General features: G+C 62.4%; 1 protein-coding gene across 2 annotated transcripts in view; it reads right to left on the bottom strand.

Moving 5' to 3' along the window:
- ZBTB46 (zinc finger and BTB domain containing 46) overlaps nucleotides 1-8,828 on the bottom strand; it is a 57,644-nt gene extending 48,816 nt beyond the window's left edge. For both annotated transcript variants that reach the window (XM_032606170.1, XM_032606172.1), the window contains exon 1: nucleotides 8,666-8,828. The gene's annotated coding sequence lies outside the window, so the exon portion shown is untranslated. The remainder of the gene's footprint in view (nucleotides 1-8,665) is intronic.
- Between the last annotated feature and the right edge of the window lie 17,694 nt (nucleotides 8,829-26,522).

Below are 26,522 nucleotides of genomic sequence, written 5' to 3'. Positions count from 1 at the left end.
GACATTTCCCACCAGGACCTTGAGCTGGACATATGACCACTTGGACACACCCGCCGGCCGGTAAGCACACGCTGGGGACGGCCCTGCAGGGACCCACCGTGTCATCCTCTGGGGCCGGGGCTGCCCCGGCACGATTCTGTGCTGGCTGCTATCAGGGTCCAGGCAGCGGACAGGAACACATCCGAGAACCTCACCTTTTCAGGACTTGGGAAACCGGGCCACAACCATGAGCAGACCCCACTTCCCTCACCAGCTCGGCCAAAATCCCAGTGTCTTCCTCATGAGACAGAAATTCTAGACTCAAGCTCCCATCACCCATCCATACACCTATTTCATGAGCTGCCACTGCTCTAGAGGGGCCAGCTCACACACTTCAGGCCCAGGAGTGGTTTTTACCCAGGGATAAAAATGACTTACCTGGGAAAAAACTAAGGTAAAAATAGCTCATGGCGCCAAACAAACATTAAAATATCCGAAAGGAATAATCTTGCCAAACAAATTATGTTAAAAAAAATTCCAAGATGTTCCTATACTTTAGTAACCAATGGCAAATCTAGAATTTTTCAAATAAAACTTATATAGGTGATAATTATCTTGAAAATTCCATATACATCTCCTTGGGACTTCCCTGGCCGTCCAGTGGCCAGGACTCTGCGCTTCGAACGCAGGGGGCACGGGTTCGATCCCTGGTCGGGGAAGTAAGATCCGACTGCCTTGTAGCACAACCAAAAGAAAAGAAAAAGATAAAAACCCCAAACATATGTGTCTCCTTAACAGAAGGTACAAGCATCTTTCACAGCAGGCGGCAGATATGAAAATGATTCGTTTTTAAGCCAGAAATTCCGATGCAGACGTCACCGTCACGCTTTGGACCCTGAGTACCGGACACATGGGTCCCCCTCGCCTGGCCCTATGACCCCTCACGGGATAACAGGGCAGGGCTCCTTACGGTCAGAGGATGCCACCAGCCAGACCACCACGTGGGATCAACAGCTCCGATTTTTCAACAAACAGCACAAAACAGAATAAAGATCTCAGAGGCGCCACCCCAAGTGCAACCCGCCCCGTCCCACCCCAGCAGGCGAGGGTCCTCATTCAGGGGGTGACCGTGAGGGTCAACCGAAGCGACAGCAAGGACCCTGGCCTCCCAAGGTTGTGGGGCCCCCAGGCTCCTGGTGACCTTGGGACCCACCGTAGAGGGACTTCGCCCGTGAACGTGGAGGACACGCCAGGGACAACAGCCCTGTCCACAACCACGGCCGCTGGTCACCATGGGGCACCTCCACAGTCACCACTGTAAGAATCAGGGCTTTCAGACCCGCCACTTGACAGCCTTGCCTGATGGTACGTGAGGCTCCTCCTGTTACCTCAGCATGGAAGGAAGTTTTCTAGATTGTGAACACCACGTTTCAACAGCTGCCACACTTCGTTTTCCAGCGTCTCCCACAGGAAGCAATAAAAACGCCATCCAGAAAACAGGCCACAAGCCTCACCAGCTGCCTGGGGGCGAGAAAGGCCTGGGTCCGACCTGGGGGGGCAGACGGGCACACGGGTATCCAGCCATGCAGAGGGGTCCAGAGGAGGGGCTGGGTCCTGCTTTGGAGCGGCGGCAGCCAGTACCCACCCCAGTGGCCCCGTTGGGGACCCTGGGCTCTGCCTCTGCTCCCCGCCCCATGCCCTCCCTCTGGGCCCTGCCGCATCCCTCTCCGTGGCAGGTGTCGACATCTGTCTGCCCCGTCCCTTCCCCTCTGGGAAGCAGAGCAAGGACCTTGTTGGCTGCCGTGTCCCTGGTCCAAGAGCCCGGCTTGCCGCAGGCGTTGGGGTGAGTGCAGGTCCGCAGAGTGAACTCACCAATACCGTTGTCACTGGCCACGTCTGCTCTACCAGCAAGGGAAGGGCAGGAGTGAGAGGTGACAGCTGGAGACACACGAAGAGGCCTCAGGAAACGCTGGGATTGAGAAATGTATGGGGTAATGTGTCAGGCAAATACAAGCTGTAACGGTGTAGTGGGTTGAATCACGTCCCCCCAAAAGATATGTTCAAGTCCTAACTGCAGGGGCATGTAACCTCATTTGGAAAGAGGGTCTTTGCAGATGTAATAGAGTTAAGATTAGGTCATTACGGTGGACTCCAATTCAGCGTGACTGGTGTCCTTATAAGGAGAGGGAAATTTGGACACCAGGGTGAATGAAGGCCATGAGAACAGGACAGGAGGTAGGAGGGATGTGTCTTGGCCATGAGCACCCAGGACTGCCAGGAGCCGCCAGAGACTAGAAGAGGCAGGAAGGGTCCTTCCCTGGAGCCTCCAGAGAGAGGGTGGCCCTGCCCGCACCTTGATTTAGGACTTCTGGCCTCCAGACTGTGAGAGAATAAAGCTCTATTGTTTCAAGCTGCCAGGTTGGTGGTCCTGTGCTCTGACAGCCCCAGGGAACGCATTTAAACAGCAGCCTAACTTACACCAACTGCTCCCCGGTCAGACGGTAGGAAAGGCCTCTGAGATGGGGCATGAGGGGTTCCCACCTAAGATCCACACAGTCCAGTCTCACCCCTGGACCCTGGGCCAGGGTGCTGGTCCCCTCCCAGCGAGCAGCTGAGGGGATATGGGGAGTACACGTTCCCTGCCAGCAGGAGAAGGGACAAATCATTGTCTATCCTAACAGTTACATGTCCGTTTCAGTGTGCACCAAGAAAAACATAACTGAGATACCAAACTCACGACTTCACGGGTATTCTTGCTTCTTAAGACGAGGCAAAAGAAATGTTAAGTCAATGTGAGGACGGTGTGACCCACGGGCTGCAGCGGGCGAGCTCGAGAGCTGGCGCTCGCCCTGCATTGCTTCTCCAAGGCTCGGTGAGTCTGCTGATCTCAGGGGAAGACACCCCGTCTTCGTGGATGGGGCCACAGCACCCCGCCTCAATGGGGCAGATCCGCCGGCCACAGCGAAGGCGGGTCCCCCGGCACTAACTTCCCGACCTGCTTCTCGGGCCCTCAAGGGCGCTCACACACCCGGAAGTGCTCCCAGCTCCGCGGCCTCCTGAGCCCCCGCTCATCACAGAGGAACCACGGCCCCCGCAGCCACGTGGTACTGCCACCATTGGAAACCTCTACCCTCCCTCTGCCGCCGGGTCCAGGCAGGTGGGATTTCCACCCCACAAAGGAATCAAAAGCAGCAGGTGATGGAGAAGCCAGACCAGAGAAGAGAAGGAAAGAGATTTAAAAGACCACCCACCCACAGCCAAGTGTGTATCACACTGTCCAGTGGGGCTCAGTGACTCTAATGGTAAGGGATGTCCAAGGACACTGTCGCCTTGTCACTCCTTGTTCTGGTCTCATTCTGCCAACAACGTAAGAAAAAAATAGGGGGAATTCCCTGGTGGTCCAGTGCTTAGGACTCTGTGCTTTCACTGCCAAGGGCGCAGGTTCAATCCCTGGTCAGGGAACTCAGATCCCCGTAAGCTGCGTGGTGTGGCCAAAAAAAAGAAAAAGAAAAAAATAGGAAAGGTCAAGGTACCCAATATTAAAGACCCACTTTCTTCAGGTGCCTAGCGAGCCTGTCACGATACGTGGTCCCTGAACTTCTGAAAAGTTCTTCAAAACACTCTGAGGTTGAGGGGAGAAAGTCTTCATATAAAATGAAAGCGATGAAATAACAATGTTTCTATATCACCAGAGGCAATGGAAAAACATCATTACTTCCGGCTGGCCAGCCTGCTCCACTTTCTGTGTGAGACGGGGCGTGGGCCACGGAGCCGGCCGCCACAGGGCTGCCGGGAAGGACCGGGTCTCAAGCACAGACGGGAGGCTTCTTTAGAGGCCAGGGGTCAGGGTGGGTCCTAGGCCAAGGTGCCTGGCTCCCTAGAAGGGGCGACGGCCGCCTGTGTGCGTGACTCTGAACGTCAGACGTCTGTGACTCGACCTCGTCTGGGGCACAGCGGACATCGCTGGCCCAGGGACTGGACGGCGGGGACCTGGGCTGAGCAGCCAGTGGCCCCGTGATTCTGGGAGTGCTCCCCGAGGAGCCGGCTCCCTCCTGCCCCCGAAGGAAGCAGAGTCCTTTCTGAGCTGTCTTTGAACCTCCTAAGGAAAAGGAAACTGCTGTTCAGAAGCGACATTGCTCTGGATGGGATGGGATGAGAAAACAAAATAAACCTGCTTCAGACGTGGATGGGGCCACAGCAGTACGCGAAGGCCCATTCTAGGCGCCTGCCTGACCCGCTCACACCAGAGGCGGATGCGCTGCCCGCCTGCCCCACACCCTTGAGCTCCCCCAGGCGACCTGGCCCTCCCCCCGAGTCTGCAGCACGCCTGACACTCACCCTCCCCCTGCCGGTTCTTCTGGGCCACCCTCCTGGTGGCTTTTCCGTCGCCCTGTCCACCCTCTCACCGTAACCGACTCTCCAGTGCACGCAGAGCCCCGGTGCCTCCCCTCGCCCAGCGGGCCCAGAGCGGGTCCCGTGAGTGTGCTTCCAGAAAGCCCTCCTGTCCGCGTGCACGCCCACACCATCCCCGTGTAACTCGGTGCAGCCACCTCTGTGACTGGGGGCGTGTGAGCCCTGGGAGTCTGTCCGGAGTGCAGGCCGGTGAGCGCCGGGTCTGGAGCGTTCGTGTTCTGCTGAGCGACAGTCCTGACTGTGCTCTCCGGCCCCAGGCTCAGCCGCGGGACAGCGTTCAGAGCGGCCGCAGAACACAGGTCAGACCCTCCTCGCGCCAAGTGACACAGGCTCAGAGGGTGACAAGCCGCCGGGCCGTGCCGCCCACGTGTGTGCACCTTCACAGAGGCAGGTCTGGGTGCCTGACATCCTCGAACCGTCCATTCGCGGCCCAAGACACAGAGGTGCCTTCTTTCTGCTCTACACAGAAGGGGTCTGACGCGGGGCCTCAGGCCACCACGCGGCACTGACAGGAGGGTTTTCATACACAAATGCGGATCTTTTCAGGAGAGGGCTGCACAGCTGGTCCACTCGGACAAGCAGGGCTGGGGTGCCACTTGGGGGCCAGGAAAAGGACAGCTTCCCGGAGACGAAGGGTGGTCTGTGGGCATGGATGTTCAGGAAGAGATTCCTGTGCTGAAACATGGGCTTTGGAAGACGTCATTTGAAACGACACCACCTCTCGCCCCCATCCCGACAGCCAATCAGCCCCCAAAAGCTGCCTGGCCCCAAGAGCCCTGCCCTCTCACTGGCTACCCACTCTCGGCAAAGCAGAAGTTAGAACAGAATTTGCTGCACACGTACGGGAACCGGAGGCTGGCGCCACGGGCCCATCGGGGCCCTTTCCCTCCAAGAGTCTTTAGAGAGCCCACCAGGTGGGCTACACCCCGTCCTGCTCCGAGCCCTCACTAGCATCTGTCACCACATCAGGTCCCATCAGTGGTTCCTGTAGACTCCCGCCCCCCCCACCCTTCCCAGCGGGTCACCGGCCCCTCCGTGAGAACTCTGTCCCCAACCTTGCCTGAAGGCTGGTCCACAGCAAGCCCTCGATAAGGCCAAAACTCGTCATGAGTAAGAAACTCTGGGAATGTCTAACATGACTCAAAAAACACACCTGTCAAAACACAACCCCCTCCCCGTAAATGCTGTTGAAAAATATGGTAACATTGTTTCTCAACTTTCTAAAGTGCCTGGGTCGCTAACTGTTTAAATCCAAATAATGGCATTTAAAAATACTTAGTCATTTAAAAATCTAGTAAGAGTTAAAGGCACTGCTGAGAGATACTGAAGGGGAAACTTCGCATAAATCACACCAAGGTCGGATCTGACTGGTCTAGCTTGTCCTTATCCTTTACTAGAACAGCTTTTCAGTCTGTTAGAAACAGTTATTTTTCTTTTCCATGATTTCTCCGTCTACGAGCAGAACCAGAGGACGTGTTCTGTCATCATCAGCAAACCAGAACACGAAGCCCGGGGACGCACGTGTCAGGCGCACAAAGTACTGAAGCTAGAAAGGCAGAAGCGATCCCACGGTTGAAGACCCCACAGCTGCACTGGTCACACCAGAGCCGGAGCCAAGAGCAGAGGACACGAGAGCCAGGATCGGAACAAGACAACCGCATTGCAAAGACCGAAATGAGCCTTGTGGCCTCAGCGGCGATTTTTCAATCATCTGTGTATTCTTGGGAGTTAGGCCATTCAAGCACACTTGTGGCAAGAAGAAGAATCTCTTTTGTTCAGGGGAGGGAGCAGATTCACAAGGGAATTCTTGACAACCTACCATCACTCAACCGATTTCAAAGTAGAATACGTTCAATCAGAGAGGAGAAAAAGCCTCCGTTTTTATGAGAACATGAAGCCCCCAGAACGGGGCACAAGAACTCTCGGCCTACTTCCACACAGGCCAGGAGGGCACCTGGGCACGTGAAGCACCAGCAAAACGAGGAACGAGTTCAAGTTCACGGCTCACGGAGCCTCTGTGCTGGGCTGTCCTCAGCTGGTCCAGGACCTCTGGTAGAGAGCAGAGCAGAAGCACAGCTGCCCCAGAAACACAGACCACAGGGACACAGTGGCCCAGTTTCCCTTAATTTGAAAAACCCCACATAAGGACCGTGTTGGAAAGTTTGTTAATATTTGGCTTAACGTGTTTGCAAATAACACATCTTCTGACTGTAAAAGGGTGTCCTTCCAGGTCCCCGGAGGAGTCTCATCCATTCTCAGGGTCGACCTCACCTTCCTGTGCTAATGTGTGACCAAGGAGAGGCCGGTGGCCCCCTGCCCTGGGTGACCGAGCAGGGACACAGAGCGCCCAAGAGCCCCTGCAGCCAACAGTCCGCCAGTCCTGAACATCGGAAACTGGACGTGGAAAAACAGCTCATTTTCAAACACGAAACAGCTAAACCTGAACAGAACTGATCTCATCGAAACAAAATTCTTTCACACAGCGTGATGTCAACGAGGCCTAACGAAATCCTGTCCGGAGGCTGGCCTCCAGGAAGGCTGAATTTGGGGTTTAGCCTAAATGCGTCCATTCCACCACTCCCTAAAGAGAACTCTCAGAGCGAACTCCACACACACACCTCCTTCCCTTCAGGAAAGGATCTAAAAATAATGACTAGCTTTTTAGGGGAACACGGTGTCTAAGTTCCTACTTAAATCCAGTAACTTCTGCCTCAGTACGCCCCTCGTTTAGTCCTTTCTGTAATAGCAAGGTGTCCCAAAGTTTCCAGTTCACAGCACCTAAAACTACCATGAAATATAGCAAGGAGAAGGAAGGAGTCCACTATGATAAAATGCTATTGTTTACTTCATTATTCACGTGAAAAACCCTTCCATAAATTTGCCTTTGGGGAACAAACTATTTCCCACTCCTGTAGAGTGGAAACACTGCTTTCACAGGCAGCACGCAGGCCAGCGACAGAGTGAATCCACAGTCTGCTACCCAAAAGGGAAGTTAGCTTTGATGATAAATCCAGTATGAAAGATTCTACAACCGATACAATTAAAACGCACGCGAGGACTCCGCACAGGTGTCTGCGCCCAGCCGGGTTCGCTAAACCCGTTGCCTAATTAGCATTTCTGTAAACAATGCTGATAACAATCTTGCCTCCGCAATCCACGACAAACGCGTCGCTGAGATTGGAGCACGGAAAGCGTGAGGAAATTCGCTGCGAATCTCGGTCAAACTTTCTTTTGTATTTCCTCGGTGTCAGAAAATATCAGTTCTTCGCCCATTTGGTTTGTACCCAGGCTCCTCCGTCCAGCCCTATTGTGCGTGCTCCGTTAAACCTACAAATAATGAATTTGTTAGCAGGGGTGGAGGAACCCCAACTAGCCAGAACCCTCCTCCTGGTGCAGAAAAATCCCCCATTTGCCATTGGGATTGAGTTGTCAGACAGTGACTCTTGCTACCCTGTGAAACTGACATGTCTATTTACAGAGAAACAAAGACGCCGCTCGCGGCGGACCCCGCTCCCTCCGCGCGCCCCGTCCGCTCTGCGCGCCCCGTCCCCTCCGCGCTTCTCTAGCCACCCGGCCTCGAGGCCCCTGCGCCCAGGTTCAGCCAGTAATTAAAATGGAGACGAGGCCGGTGCCCGGCTTCAGGGGGAGACAATGACCCCCAAGGCCCGGCGGGGTGCGGGGAGCCGCCGCGCCCACCTCCCGCAGTTCAGACTCCTGGCAAACTCGGCGCGGGTGGGTCCGGGTGCGGCTCGCAGGCGCGGGCGGGGGGCGCGCGGGGCGGAGCGGGCGGGGGGCGCCAGGACGCCCCCGGGCTGCCTCCTGGGGCCGGGCGTTGACGCAGCAGAAATTACCAGCTGGAAAATTCCCCTTTCGGAGGTGACGGGGGAGGGACCGCGGCGGCGGCGGCGGCGGCAGGAGGCGCCGAGGGCGAGGGGCGCGGGGCAGCCCCGTCGCCGCCTCCGCCTCCGCGCGCAGCCCCGCCGGGACCCCGCGTCGCCCTCGCCCGCCCCGCCCCGCCCGCGCCACCGGAGCTCAGGGAACGGAGGGAGCCGGGCGGGGGTCGCTACCGCCACCCCCGGAGCCACAGCCGGGCGCGCCGATCGCCTTCGGGAGGGCGCCCCCGCGGGGCGGGGCGCGGCGGGGCGCGAGGGGCAGGCGCCGGGGGCGCGCCCGACTCGGAGCGGCCCCGGCCCGGAGCGGCCGACCCGGCCCGAGCCCCGGCCCCGCCGCGATGCGCCGGCCCGGCCGCGGACAATGAGCCGGCGCCGCTTACCTGTGACCCCATGGGGCGCGGGCGAGGGCGGGCGCCGCGGCCGCCGGACCAGCGCGGGTGATCGCCGTGGCCGCCGGGCGAGCGCTGCGTCCGGGCGGGTCCGAGCTGCGCGCTCGCCTCGGCTGCTGTGTCCGTCTGTCCGTCCGTCTGTCCGTCAGGCCGGCGCGCGCCCCCGCGCCGCTCCAACCCCGCGGCCCCCGCCGCCCGCGCGCGCGCCCCGCCTGCGGACCCTGACCCCGCCCCCCGGCGCGCGCCCGGCCGCTGCTGATTGGCCCGCGCCCCGGCCCCGGCCCCGGCCACCGCCCCGGGCCCCGCCCCGCCGGCCCGGCCGCCGCCCCGCCCCTCGGTCGGCCGGCTCCGCTCGCGGGGCGGAGGGGGCCTCGGCGGGGGTCGGTTCGCCTCCGCCCCCCCGTGGGCGGCCGGACAGCGGAAGTGCGGGCTGGAGCTCGCTCGGAATTGTGGGAAGCCCCCTCTGCTGGGCTGGCGGGGGGCGGGGGCGGCGCGGCGTGGGGTCTCCAGGCGCCGGAGCCCCCTCCCACGGGGACCCAGCAGCCGGGAGACCACCGATGGGAGATGCGGGTCGGGACGAGGGCAACCCAACCCTGCCCGTACTGCGCCCCTGGCGTTGCCCACGCGCCTGTTCCTCGGGGGCGCGGGGTCCCCGGGCCGCAGGCTGTCCGCGCCCCCCAACGCACAGACGCGCCGCGCGTGTCTCGCAAACTTCGCGCCTTCCCCGCCGGTTGTGCTGGCTGCGCGCTGTGCAGAGAAAAAGCGCTCCCACGGCGCCCAGGGGCTCGGGGCCGCGCTGTCGGGGACCTCGGCGCGCCCAGCGAGAGGCGCACCGCGGGGCAGGGGCCACGGGACGGTGCCTGCCACCGGGGCTTGAGTTTGGCCAACTGAGGAGCATCGGCGGCCGCGCACGCGTCGGTCCTTCCCCCCGCGAGGTCTGTCTGGGGGGGTGCGCGGTCCTGCGAAGCAGCGGGTGCCCCGCTTCCCCCGCAAGCGATCTCGAGTCGTGCTGCCCGAGATGGGCCCTGCGCGTCCCTTCTCGCCCCCGCTGTCCTCGAGTCCTCGGGCGGGCAGAATGGGAAGCGTGGCCCCGCATTCTTGGCTGGCCTGTGCGGGGGCAAAGGCCACCTCGCTTCCTCTCCCGGACGCGACGGTGGGAAGGGAGGTGAGCCTGTGGCTGGCCAGCCGCGGCAAGGGAGTCGAGCACGACCTGGCCATCCAATGGGGAGGCGCCGCAGGCAGTCTGCGCTCTACCTCCCTACGGGCCCAGCGCCGCGGAATTCCTGGGAAGGTGGGAGGCGGCGGGCCATTATGGATGCTTTCTCAGGATGTGTGAGGAGGCATTCACTGGGCTGCTGGAGGAGGGCAGGCTTGCGGGGTGGGGGTGGGGGGGTGGATTCTCCTTGAGTGAACAAGGGCGGCCGCGGTCTGGCAGCCAGCGATGAAAGGCTGGGACACTCCCTCACTGCAGCCGGCGCCTGGAAATGGCTGTGCAGACACCCTCACCCCGCTCCCCGCTGCCTGCGCTGGCCCTGCCGGCACAGGGCCCCTCCCAGGCCTTTCCTGCGGAGGACCCCGGGTCTGGCACCGCAGGCCCACGTTTCCTGGGCCCTCTCAGGTGGGGGCTGGGTACAGCCATCCTCAGAAGTGGCTGCCTCTCGGCCTCCAGGAGGTTCTGGTCACTCTGTCCTTCCTGATGGGACGGAGGGCACTCTCTGCGGGGGTCCTCCCCCACCTGCCTGCCTGGAGTGCAGCTGTAGCCCATGGAGCAAAGGATGCTGGGGAGACTGAGGAGGGCAGCCCGCCAAACAGAGGAGGACCATTCCCCTGATGGCTGCCCCCCACCCCCGGAGAGAGCCCCCCTCACCACCAAAAAGGTTCGACCCCCAGACACTCTCCAAGGAGAACAGCATTGCTAGGGTGCTGCGTCCATCGTCCCTGCAGAACGGAGAGCTGCAGAGGCTGCCTTGGAGCACACAGTGGTGCTCAGCCATTGCTCAGGAGGCCTGCCCACGAGAACCTAGCCTCTTTCACCAGTACCAGGGCTCACCCCACCTGTTAGCCTAGGGCTTCTGGTCTTGGTAGAAAGTCTCACTGAGTTCTGGAATGAGTCCCTGGGGTCCTGGAACTCTCTCTCCCCTTCCCCTGCCCTGCATGACGATGAATCGACCCTCCCGACCCCAGCAGCCCTGCCAGCGACTGGGGACTGAGAGTCTCGTCTCTTCTCTTCCAAGAACAAACAGAAGGGCGAGCAGCCTGAGCATGAGGCTGACAGACCACAAAGGCAGAACCAAGGGCCGTCCCAGGGAGCTCTGATCAAGCCTTGCCTAAAACTGAAGACACTGAAGCTTCTGGGAGCTAATAACCCCCTATCATAGGAAGGAAGGGAGGGAGGGAGGGAGGAAGAAAGAAAGGGACAAAGGGAGGAAGGAAAGAAAAAGAAAGGGAAAAGAAAAGAAGGAAGAAAAGAGCCGCTAGTAGCAGCTGTGGCCTCTCAGTAGAGCTGGAGGACGAGGGGGGTCATGCGGCTGGACTCCCTGGGGCCACCCGGGTGCATCTGCTCTGATGGGGAGATGCTGGCAGCACAGACCCAGGGGCCCCACGTTCATCAGTGCCCAGGCTCGGACTCACAGCGGGCAGATGCCAGGCTTGGTCAAAAAGCCTCCACTCTCGCTGGGGTCCCCCGGACCCTGGAGCAGGTGACACACACTGCACTTCACCCCTAATACTGGCGCAGACCCTAGGAGGGATCTACACCTGACAACCAGTGGGTCCTTCGCCATCAGTAGAGATGTGGCCTCCGTGAGGGCAGCTCTGCCCCGGAGGTGGCTCTAGCAACAGGCAAGGACCAAGCATGCGGGGTTGGCCTCAGTAGCACTCTTCAGCCATGGCACCTGGTGTCCAGAGGCAGCAAAGCCAACAGATGGGAGTCTGGGAGGGCCTGGGGAATGAGGTGCTTGAGATGCCACGATGAACCAGACGTGGTTCCTGCCCCTTGCTTCGCTGGAGGACAAGACAGATGAACAAATGGATGGTCAGTGGTCCCTGCCACACGCTGGTCCTTCTGCAAGTTCAGCCCCAGCCACGTGTGTGAGCGTTTCTGGAGCCTGCCCAGGAGACGCCTTGGGGGCCTGGAGAGATTAAGCATCCCTGAGGCCAGGGCTGGGAACCCGGGGGCCGAGGTGCAGAAGAGGCCAGGCCCGCAGATGAACTTGCCGATGGCTGCCCCTCTGAGCGCGCTGCCTTCACTCCCACCTGCAGACCCCGGGCCGTTGAAGGGCAGGCTCGGTCCCGAGAGCTGCCTGGCTGCCAGGGCCCCTGCACCACGCGCTCGGCCCGCCCTCCACCCCCACTGTGTGGCTTCAGGGGGCAGAGTGGTTGGGAGGGGACCCGGCCCCACACCGGGGCTGCTCCTGTGAGGCAGAGCCCAGAGGCGCTTTGGGAAGAAACGTCCCTTCACCTCTCCCTTCCTAGTGCGCCCCTGGGCCAGCCCCCTCGCCAGGCCCTTCACTCCCACCCCCACCTCCCCCCAGGCAGCGTCTCCCAGTCTACCCCAGCTGGGTTCCCTAGGGCTGTCTTCGTGGCAATCACTGGTCAGGAAACCTGCCTGTTTATCCTCCAGCCAGTGGTGTTGCTCAGCCGTCCCCATGGCAACAGCCCCGGGAGTCCTGCCCCTCCCAGGAAACTGCCCAGAACCTGTCCCTGTCCTCTCCGAGCCCCTGCTGGAAGCGGACAGGGAGGGAGAGAGGCTGACGGCAGGGCAGGAGACGCAGCGTAAGGATGCCCGCGCTGCGCGCAGAAACCGCCTCTGCGCGTCATCCCGGGCCCCGCGGGTGGACTGGGGGCCCGCCCTGGGCTGCAGCAGAGCCCCACCCGTGGGCCGGGGGCCGCTTGGCTGAGGCTGGAGCCTGCTCCTGGGCCTGGCTCGGCCGTGTCTGGTGCCAGCTGGCCCTGCCCTCCCGCTGGGCCTCCCCGAGAGCTCCCTCCAGAGCCAGAGGCTACCTGCCAAGCCCACGCCTGCTCCACCCCAACTGTCCTCCCGGCCTGCGCCCCTGCCAAGCCCCACTGCCGCTCCAGCTGCCACCGCCAACTGTCACCCCGTTCCATTCCAAGCGCTCACCCGCAACCGTTCTTCCAAAATGCCACTGCCAAATGCCAGCCCCCTCCCTTCCTGAGCCCCCGCCCCCTCAGCCCCAGGCCCGCACCGGGGCCCTGCCTTCCCGACCTTCACTCCAGACGGAGGCTGGGCCACACCTGCCGTGTGCCTGGGAGGGGCTGGTGTCAGAGGGCAGGGGCAGAAAGCTGGAGGTGGGGTGGGGCGGGAACGGGGCAGAGCAGGGGGGCGGCAGGGGGCGGAGCCGCCGTCCCTAGTGCCAGTGCACAGCCAGGCCAGCTCGGGGGTGGGCGGCAGCCTGGGCAAGCCCGGGGACTGTGGGTGGAGCTGGTGCCTGTCCCTGCGGGTCTGTGAACAGCTTCGCCTGACCGCTGACCTTGTCCTCTCCTGGCACTTCACCTCCCACCCCACCAGGCTTCTCTCTGGGGGGCACCAGCCCGCCCCCGCCCCCCACCCCCCACCCCGCCGCCGCAGGCCCTGCCCCCAGGGCTCAGCTGCCTGAGGCTGGCCTGAGCGCGGATGGTGACACCGGGCTCCCCGCTGGTCTGGTCCGGGTCACTTTATCATCTGACCCCACCACCTCTGCGGCTCCAAGTCTTCTCCTTGCCGCCCCCCTTCCTGCCTAAGCCCCCCTTTCCCTGTTCATTCCTGTGGAGGCGTCGTTCCCTGAGGACGCTTCCCTGATCCCCGCCCCACCCCCACGGGGGGTCTCCACAGCCCCCGCTTCCCCTGGGCACACGGCAGGCATCCTACCCAACTGGGACCTCGCTTGGCCCTGGGAGGAAAAGGGAAGACAGGGCCCGGCCGAGCCAGGAGGCACCGCTGCCAGCCGCAGGTGCGGGCCTGGGGCTGTAATTCCATCTCAGGCGGGCTCTGGAAACTGGGAGGCCGCGGGGGAGCAGCCAGTCAGCGCTGGAGCAGGGCAAGGGGGCTGGGGGCCTCCGTCCCCGCAGAGGAACGCAGCTGCTCCCCGGGGCCGCAGCCACGGAGGCTCGCGTTGCAGAAGCTGGTGATAGCTGCAGACAGCCATGGTGGGTGGGGGTGGGGAGGGACACCGGGCTCTCCCCAGGGTCCTGTTCGGGAGCGGCCAGGCGGGGACACGAAGGGGGTTGCTGGGGGCTACAGTCAGCCAGAGCCTGACCGAGCTCCGTCCTGGGAGGAAAGGGCGGGACGGGGCACATTTTCTGAGCACCTACTGTGTGCCAGGAGTCTCCCCGTGGGGTTGCCTGGCCCAGCTCCTGTGCTAGGGGCTGGGAGGCGGAGGAAAAGGAGGTGATGAGGGGCCCTGTCCCACCTGGACAAGGTACAGGCCCCTCCCCTCCCATCAGAGGAGGGTGTTCTGGGGTCCCTTTGGTGGGCTTGGAGAGGCCCCAACCCTGTGCGGTGCCAGCCCACTGCCTCGGCCTCATCCATCCACCCATTCACGCACTTACTCAGCAACATTCATGGAGCACATCGAACCTGCCACATGCCACGTACGTCCCAGTACTGGAGAGCAAGACAGGACGCCTTTTATTCTGGGAAGGAGCCAGGCGGCGAGCAGGTCAGCTGAGAGGTCAGCCAGAGTGGACCCGGGAAGGGGGGGTCCCTGGAGACACGGCGGGGCAGGGAAAATACAGGGGGAGCCTGTGGCAGTGCTGGTAGGACGGAAGGGCTCAGAAAGCAAAGGACAGAGGGACACGGGAGCTGATGGGAAAGGTGGCCGGAGCCGGGGCCATCTGCGCATCAGAATAACGTCCTGCTGGATGTGTCACAAAGCACGAAGTGACACAGCCGACGTAAACACAGGGCCGTGAGTCTGGCGTCCTCCAGGAGGTGGAGGCGAACACACACACTCCTTGAGCGCGGAACCCCCTCTGAAGAAGAGGCTGGAAAAGGGAAAGTGAGGGGCTATAGTGGGGAGAGACCTGGCAGGCAGCCCCCTCGCCAAGTGATCAGGGACATCATGGGACATCAGGCCCCTGATATGATGTGACAGGAAGGGTCCCTCACCTCTGCTGCTGTCTTCTCCCCAGCTCATAACCCTGGTGTGATCGTGAGAAAACACATCAGACAAACCCAAACTGAGGGACATGCTACAAAACACCTGACCAGCACACCTCAAAACTGTCACGGTCATGAAAACAAGTGCTGTCAGACAAACGGTCCCAGCCCAGAGGAGCCTGGGGAGACGTGAGGGCCCCTGCAATGCGGTGCCCTGGATGCGGTCTTGGAGCAGGAGAGGGACATTGATGGAAGAACGGGTGAAATGCAAGTAGGGTCGGAGCTGCACTTTAGAAGCTGCCTCAGGGTTGCAGTGGTAACTTTAGGGGAAGCTGGGCCGGGGGAGGGGCACACAGGAACTCTGGGGACTCCCAAATGTCCCCGCTTTTCCATCTACCTAAAATCAGTCCAAAGTAAAAAGACCCAACCAATCAATGGGTCAAAACCTCCTCCTTCAGGCCTGGGGCTCGTTTTCACTTTTGGATCCAAAGGCTCCCGGCGGCTCCCAGTGTGCCCACCCTCAGGGCGCAGCAGCCAGGGGTGTAAACCCCGGACCCGCGAAGGACTTGCCCCAGTGCCCTGCCGAGAGCCTAGACCCAACCTCAGCCTGGCCTCCACTTGCACCCGTCATGTCCCTAAAGGTGACTCCAGCCCCCCACACTGTCTTTTTGCTCAAAAAATCCCAATGTTGGGGCTTCCCTGGAGGTCCAGTGGTTAAGACTCCGCGCTTCCACTTCAGGGGGCACGGGTCCGATCCCTGGTCAGGGAGCTAAGATCCCTGCATGCCGTGCAGCACAGGCAAAAAAGAAATCCCCGTGCTGCCAAACCCCAAAATGTGCTTTGTCCCAGTCTGTTCTCCCTTTGAACCCCCTGCATCTTTGTCTCAGCTGGAGTGGAGTCTCTCCCCGCTGCAGGAGACCGCATGAAATCCATCTCACTGCCTCGAAGCCTGTCTGGGGCTGTTTCTGTTGACAGCTGCCATGAGCCTTCGTCATGCCTGTGTGTTTGCACACGTGTTTGTGGGCTCCTCGGGTGTGTGTGTGTGTTGGTGCATGGGTGTCTCTGTGTGTCTGGGTCTGTGTGTGCTTGTTCAGAGGCGACTGCCAGGTTTGTACAAGAGTGTCTGGGAGTGCGTGTCCCGCTTTGCTCACTCCGGAGGGAACCAGGCCCAGTTCTGGACACTGGGCAGGAGGCGGTCCCGCCCAAATCTCTGGAACGAGGGCAAGACGCCCTCCGGATGAGGAGGGGGGGACGTGGCTGCGGCGGTGAACAGCGTGCAGCTTGAGCCGGGCGGGGGGAAGTCCTCGCTGGGCCGAGCCCAGGTCCTCTGGGGGGCGATGACCTCAAAGGCCACGTGGGGCCATGTGGCGACTGCCGGGCAGGAGCTTCTGGGGTTTTCCACAGGCTGTAGGTCCCGTCACAGACTTTTGAAGAGGAGACGGGCACGATCGAATGATCCAGAGATGTGTTTAGGACGAGAGCTGACGAGCCCTGGGTGGAGTGGACGCGGTCGATGAGGGAGAAGCAGGGGGAGCTGCCTATCCGCTTGGCCGCGGGGCGGCGGGTGCCTGTTCAGGGGACAGGAAACCAGAGCGGGTGTGGGCCCGGGAGACACGCGGGTCTGTGGAGTAAGGCCAGGGCTGCAGGTGCCCAGCGGGGGCGGGGAGGCCTTGAAGGAGAGGAGCTGGCTTGGGTGCCTCTGACCCTGGGGCACGCAGCCCACACCCCAGCGTGGCTGGGGTCAGGGGAGGTCATGTGGCAGAAGGGTGACCGCAGGGCACTCCTATCCCCTGCTCGATGGGGTTTCAGAGGTCGCTTGGGCAGGGGTCCCGCGCAAAGCCCTACCCTCGGGTCACCTGGGCCCTGGCAGGTTGGGGGGGCTCCCACAGCTGTTCCTGGAGGGCCGCCCTGGCTTGGACCCCCTTCTCCAACCAGCCTCAACCTCAGACCCCGTTAGTCCAGCCAGGACTCTCTCCCCAGCTCGGCTGAGGGGTGGGGCACCAGAGTCCGTGCTATGGGCCTCAGGGGCCCCCATTAAGATGGGGCAAACTGACCTCCAGTCCTGCCCAGGTGGGGCCAGCCCCCGAGGGACCCTTCCCTCACCCTGGCACAGCTCCGGGATGCAGCCAGCCCCACCACAGCTGGTGACACTCCCTCCCACGGGTGCCCCACACGGCCAGCGTCCAGGGCAGCCCAGCCCGAGGGCAGCGGGGAGCACCTGAAATGAAGTGGAATACGCCCCACCCTCCACCGGACCTGCGGACAGGTGGGTCCCAGGCCCACACACCTGCTGTGGACGAGGAGAGCTGCAGGGGCACCGTGCCTGCGCTTTGGCTTTGCCTGACACCAGCCTCACACGCCAGCCCGCCAGGGCCCAGATGCGGCGGTTCTTCTGCCCCAGGGCCTTTGCACCTGCTGTTCCCTCAACCTAGAATGCCTTTCCTGCTCCTACCCACCTGGTGGTTCTCAGCCATCCTGAGGACCCACTCCCAACCCTGCCCCCCAGCCCGCCAAGACAGCTGCGCACTCTCGCTCAGGGAGAGTGGAGCCCGCCCAGACAGGGCTCCACTTTGGCCTAACGCCTGCACTTTTTGACTGTCCTTTGCCCCTCCCTGTGCTCCATGAGGGCATGGCCATGTCAGATTCCCTCTTGTGTCCTGGGTCCTGAGGGGCCAGCCTGGCCGGAACTAGGATCAACGCCCACTGTGTGATTTTGGGTAAATCACTTACTTCTCTGGGTGACAGTCTGCACCTGAAGAGCCCACCTAGCATAGCTGAGTGGGCTGAGCAAGACGGCAGCACACAAAAGCGGCCCCAAGGTGCCACCTCCCTCGCCAACATCGTTATCACGGGGGTTAACAGTCACCAGGGCCAGGTGGGCACGATAAAGGGCCCGGGCCAGGCGGGCACTGAGAGCAGGCTCCCGGCTTTCTGCTGCGGTTGCCAGCCTTGGATGTCCTGGGGGCACATCTTCCTGACGGGATTGAGGCTGGGGTCACCCTTGGGCTGCTGCTGGTAACCCCAGGCAAGGCAGACAGGCCCTGGGAAGAGGCCGTGTTTGCCTGGTGTTGGGAGGTGAGTGAGAACTGCAGGGCAGTTTTCCTCCTCTGAGCCCTCAACCCCACACACCCAGGAGAGGGGTGGGGCGGGGGAAAGCCAGGGGAGGGGGCTGGAGGAACTCGGGGCCTTTGCCTTGGAAGGCCCCTGCCTGGGGGGAGCCGGGAGGAGCAGCCATCCCACCTGGTCTGACCAGCCCCGCCTCACTGCCCCCAGACCCGGCCAGGACGCTCAGAGACCATCTCTGTGGCCACGCGTGTGCCTCTGTGTTTCGGGAGGGGTCTGGGAGTGCGAGAGCCCAGTTCCCCAGTCCACGGCTGCTGCTGCTGCTGCTGCTGCGGGCTGGGCTGCGCGGGGCTCTGCTCCCTCCTCCCCTGGGGGGTCCTGGTGCCGGGGTGGTTTGAAAACCAGAGCCTGGAGGCCTTATCAGACCACAGGTTTTCCTGAGGAAGGAAGGGTGGGTGTGGGCCGCTGGGATGGGACACCTCCTCTGGGCGTGCCCGCCTGGTGGAGGGCGCATGGGCGCTGCCCTCCTGGGGGGTGGAGGACAGCCTCGCCCAGGGAGACCCTAGCCCAAGGCCCAGCCTGGCCAAGAACAAACAGACCCCAGGCTGGAGAGGCCCGAGGCCAGGCCTCGAGTCTAGGAGTCCCCGAGTGTGCACTCGCTGAAAGCAGGAGCAAATGGTAGCATTTCTGGGAGTGTCCACGGGACCCCATAAGATCCTCAGCGAGACCTGCGACCATTCCAACCGCAGCTCCACTTCTAGGGGGCCCGAGGAAATACGTGCTCAGGTTCACAAAAACCACACGTCCCAGCATGTTCAAGGACGCCCTCTTTGCAATAGCCCCGAACTGGAAAAACCCACTGCCCACCAGCAGCAGGGTATGTAAGTGAAATGCAGCTTGTCACACAGGGACACTGGACAGCCAGGAGGACAGCCACCTGGACTCCCGGCTCCACAGTGGCCTCGCTTCCACGGCAGGCCACCTTCAGAAACGGGCGGAACAGCCAGTAGGGTCAAACAGCGATAGCCTTTGGGATGTGGGCCCAGGGGGCCTCCTGGGCTGGCCATGCCCTGTTCTCCTGTTTCGGGTGCTGGTGAGAAGTTGTGTTCGGTTTATGAAAATTCATTAACTATGTACTCAAGGTATGTGCACTTTTCAGTATGTATGTGGTACGTCAATAAACAGTTACACAAAAAAACCCCAAATCCTCCACTGACCCCTCCCTGAGGGAAGATGTTTTCCTGGGGCTGTCTGTCCTCTTCCCTCCCTGCCCCGACCTGCCTCCTACCTGGGGCTCCAGGGAAGTGGGGGCCAGGAGGGGGCAGCCCTGGAGCCCCTCCGACCTCTGGGGACTGAGGCTCTGCCAGGCTGTCTGCCCCAGGGCCTTCTCCGCTTTCTCAAGGGCAGGGCCCCAAGGAGCCCCAAGGCGGTTGGGGGGGGGTCCCGCGCGGCCTCGCAGGTGGGGCCGGGAGGATGTGTGACCCACCCTGCTGGAGCCGGGCTGGCTGGCCTCGCCGTGCTGGCGTGGGCCCGGGACACCCGCCCTCTGCCTGCTGGGCCGGGGGTGCCTCCCGCCCTCCGCCCTCCGCCCTCCCCCCGCGGGTGCCTCTACCCCTTCCGCTTCCAGAGGCCCCGGGGCTATTTTTAACTCGCCAGAGCTGCTGAAGGTGGACAGAGCCTGGGGGTGGGGGGGGAGAAGGCCCAGCAGCTACCTTCCTGCCACCACCCCTCCCGGGGTCCGGGCTTCCTGGGGGGGGACTGGTCATTCTTGACCTTAGAGGAGAAACAGCACACTCCACCCCACTAGTACAGACACACAGGACGGCCACGTGGGCACCCCAAGGTGCAGACACGTGCCTGGGATACAGACTCCAGCACACACGCGTGGCCCAGGGACGCGCTCGGAAACATACCAGATGCACGGAGACTCAGACAAATACAGGGACACATAGACGGTCTCCGCCCTCCCCAGACACCTAGCCCTCCTGGAAACACACACACACACACACACACACACACGCACGCACGCACGCACACGCGCGCGCAGACACACAGCATAGACGCTGGGGGTGCAGCGAGGACCCTCAGGCCACATTCTAGGCTGATGTGGGAGGGGCCTACAGGTGTGGGTGCTCAGCGCACTCTGTTCCTGCTCCCCAAGTACCAGCCAGTATTCCTGAGCTCTCAGCACCGTACCGGCCAAGATGCCCCATCCTGGCCTCCCCCTCCCCCAGAGGAGGGGCAGGCTTGCGGCAGGAGCCGCCGAGCTGACTCGAAGCCTCTTCCCCCGCACTCTGGCCACGCCCGCTCAGGACAGGAAACCGAGAGAGGGATGGGGGCGGCAGCCCATGGCGCTGTGGCCTCAGGGCCTCCCCTTCCTAGCCCTGCTCCCCACTTCCCCCTCCTCCCCTGGCCTTTGTTCCCTGGAGCAGCTCACCCCCCACCCTGCGGGGGAACCAGAGTCTATCCTGGAAAACCCCAGGTGCTGGGCTGGGGGCCTCTGTCCGCTGCATCCGGGTCGGGGAGGAGGAAGCCTGGAGGACAGACAGGGCAGGGACCCATTGGCCAGGGGGCAGCCGGTTGGCTTCCAAATCCCCTCCACCCCCCACACCCCCACCTCTGTCCCTGGAGGCCCCAGAGGGATGGAGGAGGGCGGGAGTCGGCCTGGAGGACAGGACATCCTCTTGGCAGGACACAGGACGCCAGGCCGGAGGTTCCCAGCCCCAGTCAAGGCCACAGGGGGAAAAGGCCACTGGGGCTGGGGCTCACCAGTTCCGAGATGGGCCCGGCACCGACGGCCGTGACTTCGGGAAGGACAGCAGAGCCAGCACCAAAGAAACACCCCAGTCCCTGACACTCCCCCAGGCCCCTCCTGGCCCGCCAGTGTGTGGACCCACCCCCGGTGGCACCAGGCCCAGGGCCCCTCCTCGGGGAGCCCCACAGGTCACGGGAGAGGCCAGAAGGCCAGGGGGTCACCGTCGCCTGCACCGTGGGGAGCCCCCACCCCTGCTGGGAGCCCACTCCTCCATGTGAATCCCAGGGCCCAGGGCCCAGACCTCAGGCCGGCCCAGCCCTCCCCTGCCCAGGACTAGAAACCCAGGGACAGTCAAGGTGGGGGGAAGGCCACGGGGACCCCTTGCTCCTGCACCCCCTCCCGCAGCAAAGCAGCAGCCCCCCAAGCGTGGCCCCCCAAGCTGGCACCGTCAGCCCACGGCTGACCGTCCGCTCAACGGTCTGGGAGCTGATGGTGCCAGGATATCACGGCATCCAGGCTGCCCGACCCGGGAGCAAGCCTGCGCCTGTTGGCCAGCGGTGAGTGCGACACAAGTGCCCACTAGCCGTTCACAGACGCTTCTGCCGGCCTGTTCTGGTTACCTGGGTGGGAAACGATGTCCCATCTAAAAACAGCCTATAGAAATGAGTTACGTCAACGCACAGCCTGAGTCTGGGTCTGCCTCTGTTCACCCGAGTTAAAATCACCAAAGGGGGGCTCCCCTGGTGGCACAGTGGTTGGGAGTCCGCCTGCCGATGCAGGGGACACGGGTTCGTGCCCCGGTCTGGGAAGATCCCACATGCCGCGGAGCGGCTGGGCCCGTGAGCCATGGCCGCTGGGCCTGCGCGTCCGGAGCCTGTGCTCCGCAGCGGGAGAGGCCACAGCAGTGAGAGGCTCGCGTACCGCAAAAAAAAAAAAAAAAAAAAAAAAATCACCAAAGGGGAATTAACCACGGACTTAGCTCGTGACCCAAGAGGAATGACACCTCTGCCAGGAGGACAAGGCCAAACCCAGCCCTTACCGCCCCCAGCCCTCGGCTCCGTCCCCAGCGCCTCCGCACGCTTTCCTTGACTCCAGTCACAATCCTTACGTCTTTAGAAAAATGAGGCTTTATTGGAGTATAATTTATATACAATGATATTCACCAATTTGAAGCACACGATTTGATGAGCTCTGACGGTCGTGTAACCACCCCCACTATTATGACACAGAACATTCCCATGACCCCCCAGTCCCCTCAGCCTCTTGCTGTTCATCCTGCCCCCGGCCCTGCCCGGCCCTGCCCTGCGTTGATCCGCTCTCTGTCACGATAGTTTTGTCTTTCCCAGGATTTCACACAAACAAAGCCACGTAGAATGGGGTCTTCTGGTCCCGGCTCCTTTCCCTTAGCAGGGGTGTTCCTTCTATGCATCAGTTATCCACTCCTTTTCTTTCCAGTATGTGGATGGACCACTTACCAGCTGACAAATTCACTTCATTTCTTTGGGGTAAATTCCTGGGAGTGGGATTGCGGGATCATTCTAACGCTCGTTTTCTAAACCTTTGAATGTGTTTGTTTTCGCTCTGCCCCACTAGGCTGTAAGCTCCCCGAGGGAAGAGACATCACCTGTGTTGCTCATCGCCATGACCAGAGCCCAGTGCAATTCCATGCCAGGACTATTGCCCACAGAGTGAGTGAGTGAACGAACCAGTGATGGTGGTGCCTGGGACGGTGGATTTTGGTGATGCTGATGGGAAGAGATCATGGCGCTGAGGGCCATGGTGATGGAGGTGACTGTGGTTAGGGGACAGTCACAGGGGCTGCTGGCCGTGACAGAGGTGGTGTCTGTGATGGTGAAGACTAGAAACGCCTCCTTTGCCTTCCGTGGAGACGTCGTGAGGGCCCTCTTTGGATGTCCCCTCCACCTCCCCACCTCCAAACACCTCCAGTCCCCCACTCCAGAGTCACACCTTGGAGCAAGTTGTCACCTAAACCTCCACCCATCCTGAAGCGACTCTTCCCACCAGCTCCCGCTGTGGCCGCACCCCCACTCGCCCACAGCTGTGACATCTCACCAGGAACAACCCTCCTTTCTCCCGAACACTCGGCTTTCCCCTCTCCTGGCTTCCTCCTTATCCCGTTTAGAATTCATATTTTCTCTCGAGAACACCAGAAGTGGTAGCGTATCCATCCTCTCCTGGTACCACTCTCTCCTTGCCAGCGCCTAAGCCGCTGCTCTCCGCTCGGAAAATCAACCGGGAGGCTGGTGCCACCAGAAAGCAGACCGGGAGCTGACCCTGACACCCGGCCCGCGCTCCTCCCAGGCCGCTGTGCCCGCCGCTCACACAACCCCCCTGGCTGGCCCCTCCCTGCCTACTGGAGCCTTCCTCCAGCCTAAGCCCCGCCCCCGCCCCCAGCCCTTCCTTCACAAAGCAGTGACCGCTCTGAAATGCAAACGTGAGTCTGGAACTTTCTTGCTGAATATTTCAGTGGCTTCTGAGAAGTGGCTTCCTCTCAAACCCCTCTCCCCAGTTGACCAGGCCCCACGTGATCTGTCCCCCATTCCTGGCCTCATTCCTGTACCCCCCCTCCCAGGTTCCAGCCACACTGGCCTCGTTCTTATTCCTCCAGGATGCCGAGTTCCCTTCAACTCCAGGCCTCTCCCAGGGCCAGGCTGCGAACTCCTCGCCACCTTCCTGGTCTCGTCTCCTGCCCTCCCCACTCCAGGCTGGCGACCACCCGGTGTTCCCTCCTGAAAAGCCCTCCTTCAGGCTAAGCCCTTACTTGTGCTCAGCAAGCACCCTGGGGCAGCCGTGGACCGTGCTGTGCTCAGCCCTGTCCCCCACCAGCAGGCCCTCCGTGAATGGTGCTTGTTGGGAAAGTGACGGGGGATTGGAGGTGGGCTGTTCAGCTCATCACCAGGCGCAGAGATGACCGAGGAGGAAGAACTAGCTCCACCCGGGCTTCCTGGGGGCCAGGAAGGCCAGGCCCAGGCAGTGGTCACCAGCTGGGATATGGGGGACCCCCCCTCCGGGATGCGAGGCCCAACCCAAGGGACCTGGGAGACTCCTGCCCCATGCGGGTCCCAGGCACTGCCTGGGACTTTCCAGGGGGCTGTGCCATCAAGGGAACCTTTGCTGCTGGGGCCAGGGCACCCGGGCATTTCCTGCCCAGCCTCACTCCCCGAGGCCAGGCCCCAGCCCTGTGGCCCCGCTCCTTCCTCCTCCGCCAGGGGGGTTTCCACCCAGCCTGAGCCCCGCTATTTTTAGCTGAGGGAGAGGGACCAACTCCTGGCCCCACTGCTTCCCCCGAGGGAGCATGGGCAAAATGGGGGCTGGGCGCCAGAGGCTGGGGAGTTGACCCCCTAACTCCCCACACCAGGGTACACCTGGGCAGCCCAGGTGGCCAGTGCATGGGCCCAGTGGGCAGGGGCTCCAGTCCTCGGGTGGGGTGGGCCCAGGGCCTGGGTGGGCTACCGCCCACTTCCTGCGGCCTCGCCCCAGCACTTCAAAGGCTGCTGGCAGCCCTGTGGTCACTCCCGGCTCCCACGCAGCTCAGCCTGAGGGGGAGGGGCGGGCCCGGCGCAGGAGCCCCGGCAGCTTCAAAGTGGCTGGGTGGGCAACCCTGCGGTTAGATCCCCAGGGCGGGTGGGGAACAGGAAGGGGGGGATAAGGGGGCCCTCTCTGCTTCTGTGTCCTCCCCGCCCCACTGCCTTCCTGGGTGGGCTTAGGGCAAAGGCCCAGACGCTTTCCTGGCCCCCCAGATCCTGTCCCGGAGCCAGGCCGCCGGGGGTGGTGATGCCTTCATGACTGTGTGATGTGTGTGCGGTCCAAGTGGGCTCCCCCCGGAGGGCAGCCCCCTAGAGAAACCTCCGGAGCCAACGTGGGGCGCCCCTCCTGGACCCCTCAGGGCCCCGGCTGTGGCGAGGGGGCGCGGACACCTTCCCTTCCGCCCCCTCCCCCCTCCGTTCTTGCCCCACTTTTCTGCCTGAAGCGGGGCAGCCGGGAGGGGAGGAGACGGGGGAGAAGGGCCTGCCTGTCTGGGCCCTGGAGCGGCCCCGCCCACACCCTCCACGGAGGTGGGCTGGATGGGCTGCGGTGGGCTTGACCTCGCGCCAGCTCCCCAGAGACCGGCGGGGTGAGAGGGGCGGGGAGCCAGCGCCTCAGAGCAGCCGCCCCGAGCTGAGCAGACGCTGAGAACAGAGACTGTCTGTGAGCAGGCGGGGTGGGGGGGGGTGGAGGAAACTTCCAGGGTCCCCTGGGGTCAGCTCCAGGACAGTTGCCATTTTTAATCTGCGCAAGAGACTTAGAAGGAGCCGCGAGGGCTGTAACCTAGATCCGCTCAGGAGGTGCCGGCAGTGCAGCCCAAGGAGAGCCCCCTCCCCCAGCTGCGTACCCCGAAGGGTAGGGCAGGCCCTGTGCCAGAGACCCCAGGAGATATCGGGGACCTTGCAGGGTCCCCCCTGCCCTGGGCTGGCTCTGCCCCGCCCCCAACCTCCAGACGCTTCCCCCCTCCTCTGCTCTCTGGTGTGTGGGGGGCGGCGTCAGGAAGGAGCCCCACTCGTGAGCCTCCAGCCCTGACGCCGGGCCTAAGCGGAAGCTACCTGCAGCCCACCCACCGGGGCAGGTGGGAGAGCCACGCCCCAGGAAGGCTGGCCCTGGGGGTCTCGGCTGGAGGCCAAGGGGATCCCCACCCAGTCCTCGCCTGGGCTGTCTCCCACTCTCCAGAGGAGAGCCGAGGGCTTGCTCCTGAGACCCCTACCCACACCCCCCACCTGCTTCTTCACTCTTGGGGTGGCTGCCTGGACGCAGGGTGCTGCTGGGGGTAGGGTGGGAGCTTCCCAGTAACGGCCCCGCCTCCAAAGAGGAGTGGAATGTCAGGAGGAGGGTGGCAGGGCACCGGTGTGGGGGACTCCGGAGTCACCCTCCGGAGTTCTCCAAGGACCACTGTGTGGCTTGTCCCTTTGGAGACACCTCCCACCTTCCGCCTCAACACCAGGAGACAAATGTTGATGGTTCTGGGGCTTGGAGGAGCCAGGAGGGAAAGGCAACATCTGTGTCCCCTGGAGACCCCCACCAGTGGAGTCAGCGTCCCCAGGAGAGGCTCTGTGGGCAGGAACCAGGGCTCCAACTCGGGGGTGGGGGGAAGGGGGGGTCGCTGGGGCAAGTGGGCGAGGAGCCGTATCAGGCCCTCTGTGGTGATCCCCTTTCCCGCCATCATCACTGGTCTTCAGGGTCTCCTGCTGAAAACACGTAGCACCCCCAAACCCCAAGACCTGACTCCCAGGCCGAGGGTACCCCATCCTTTCCATCATTCCATCATCCCCGCCCCGCTTAGTCTCCCCTCTCCAGAGCCAGGGCTGGCGGAGGTCCAGGCCACAGTTTCCATCTGGCCACCACGAGAGAAGCTGGCCAGCCCAGGGGTCCCACAGGTGAGGGACCTCCAAGGGGCAGCGGGCAAAAAGCAGGACTGGATCGCCTGACTGATGGAATGGCTCCTGGTGCCTGGTCAGCGGGTCAGGACCCGTCAACATTCATTAAACTTATACACACGTAGACCAGCAAATACTAAACCACCACACTCCCTGGCCTTGCTGCAGAGACAGCTCCCCACATGACTCACAGGCCAGCACAGACTTTTGGAAAAGCAATCTGGCCACACCCTGGCACACTCTTAGGACTCGGGTGTGGAGGAGAAATCACCAAGGGGCAGGGTCCTCCGACAAGGGTGTTCGTGGCAGCCACGCTGAAGGGAAAGATCTGGAAACCTGGGTATCCACCAGCAGAGGGTACGCTGGGGCGTTAGTGTCTGCACACGGGGAGGAGTGGCCACTGGCCAGCTGCGGGCATGCGGCGATGCTCACAGGCCTGTCGGCGGGCATGTCTGTGGGCAAGTAGGGAAAGGTTAAGCCTTTTGGGTACCAGAGAGGGGCTTG

This window comes from Phocoena sinus, chromosome 15 (assembly GCF_008692025.1).
Source record: "Phocoena sinus isolate mPhoSin1 chromosome 15, mPhoSin1.pri, whole genome shotgun sequence".
NCBI classification, from domain to species: domain Eukaryota; kingdom Metazoa; phylum Chordata; class Mammalia; order Artiodactyla; family Phocoenidae; genus Phocoena; species Phocoena sinus.
Note: the sequence above shows the minus strand (reverse complement) of the source record. Positions and strands in the feature narration are given on the sequence as shown.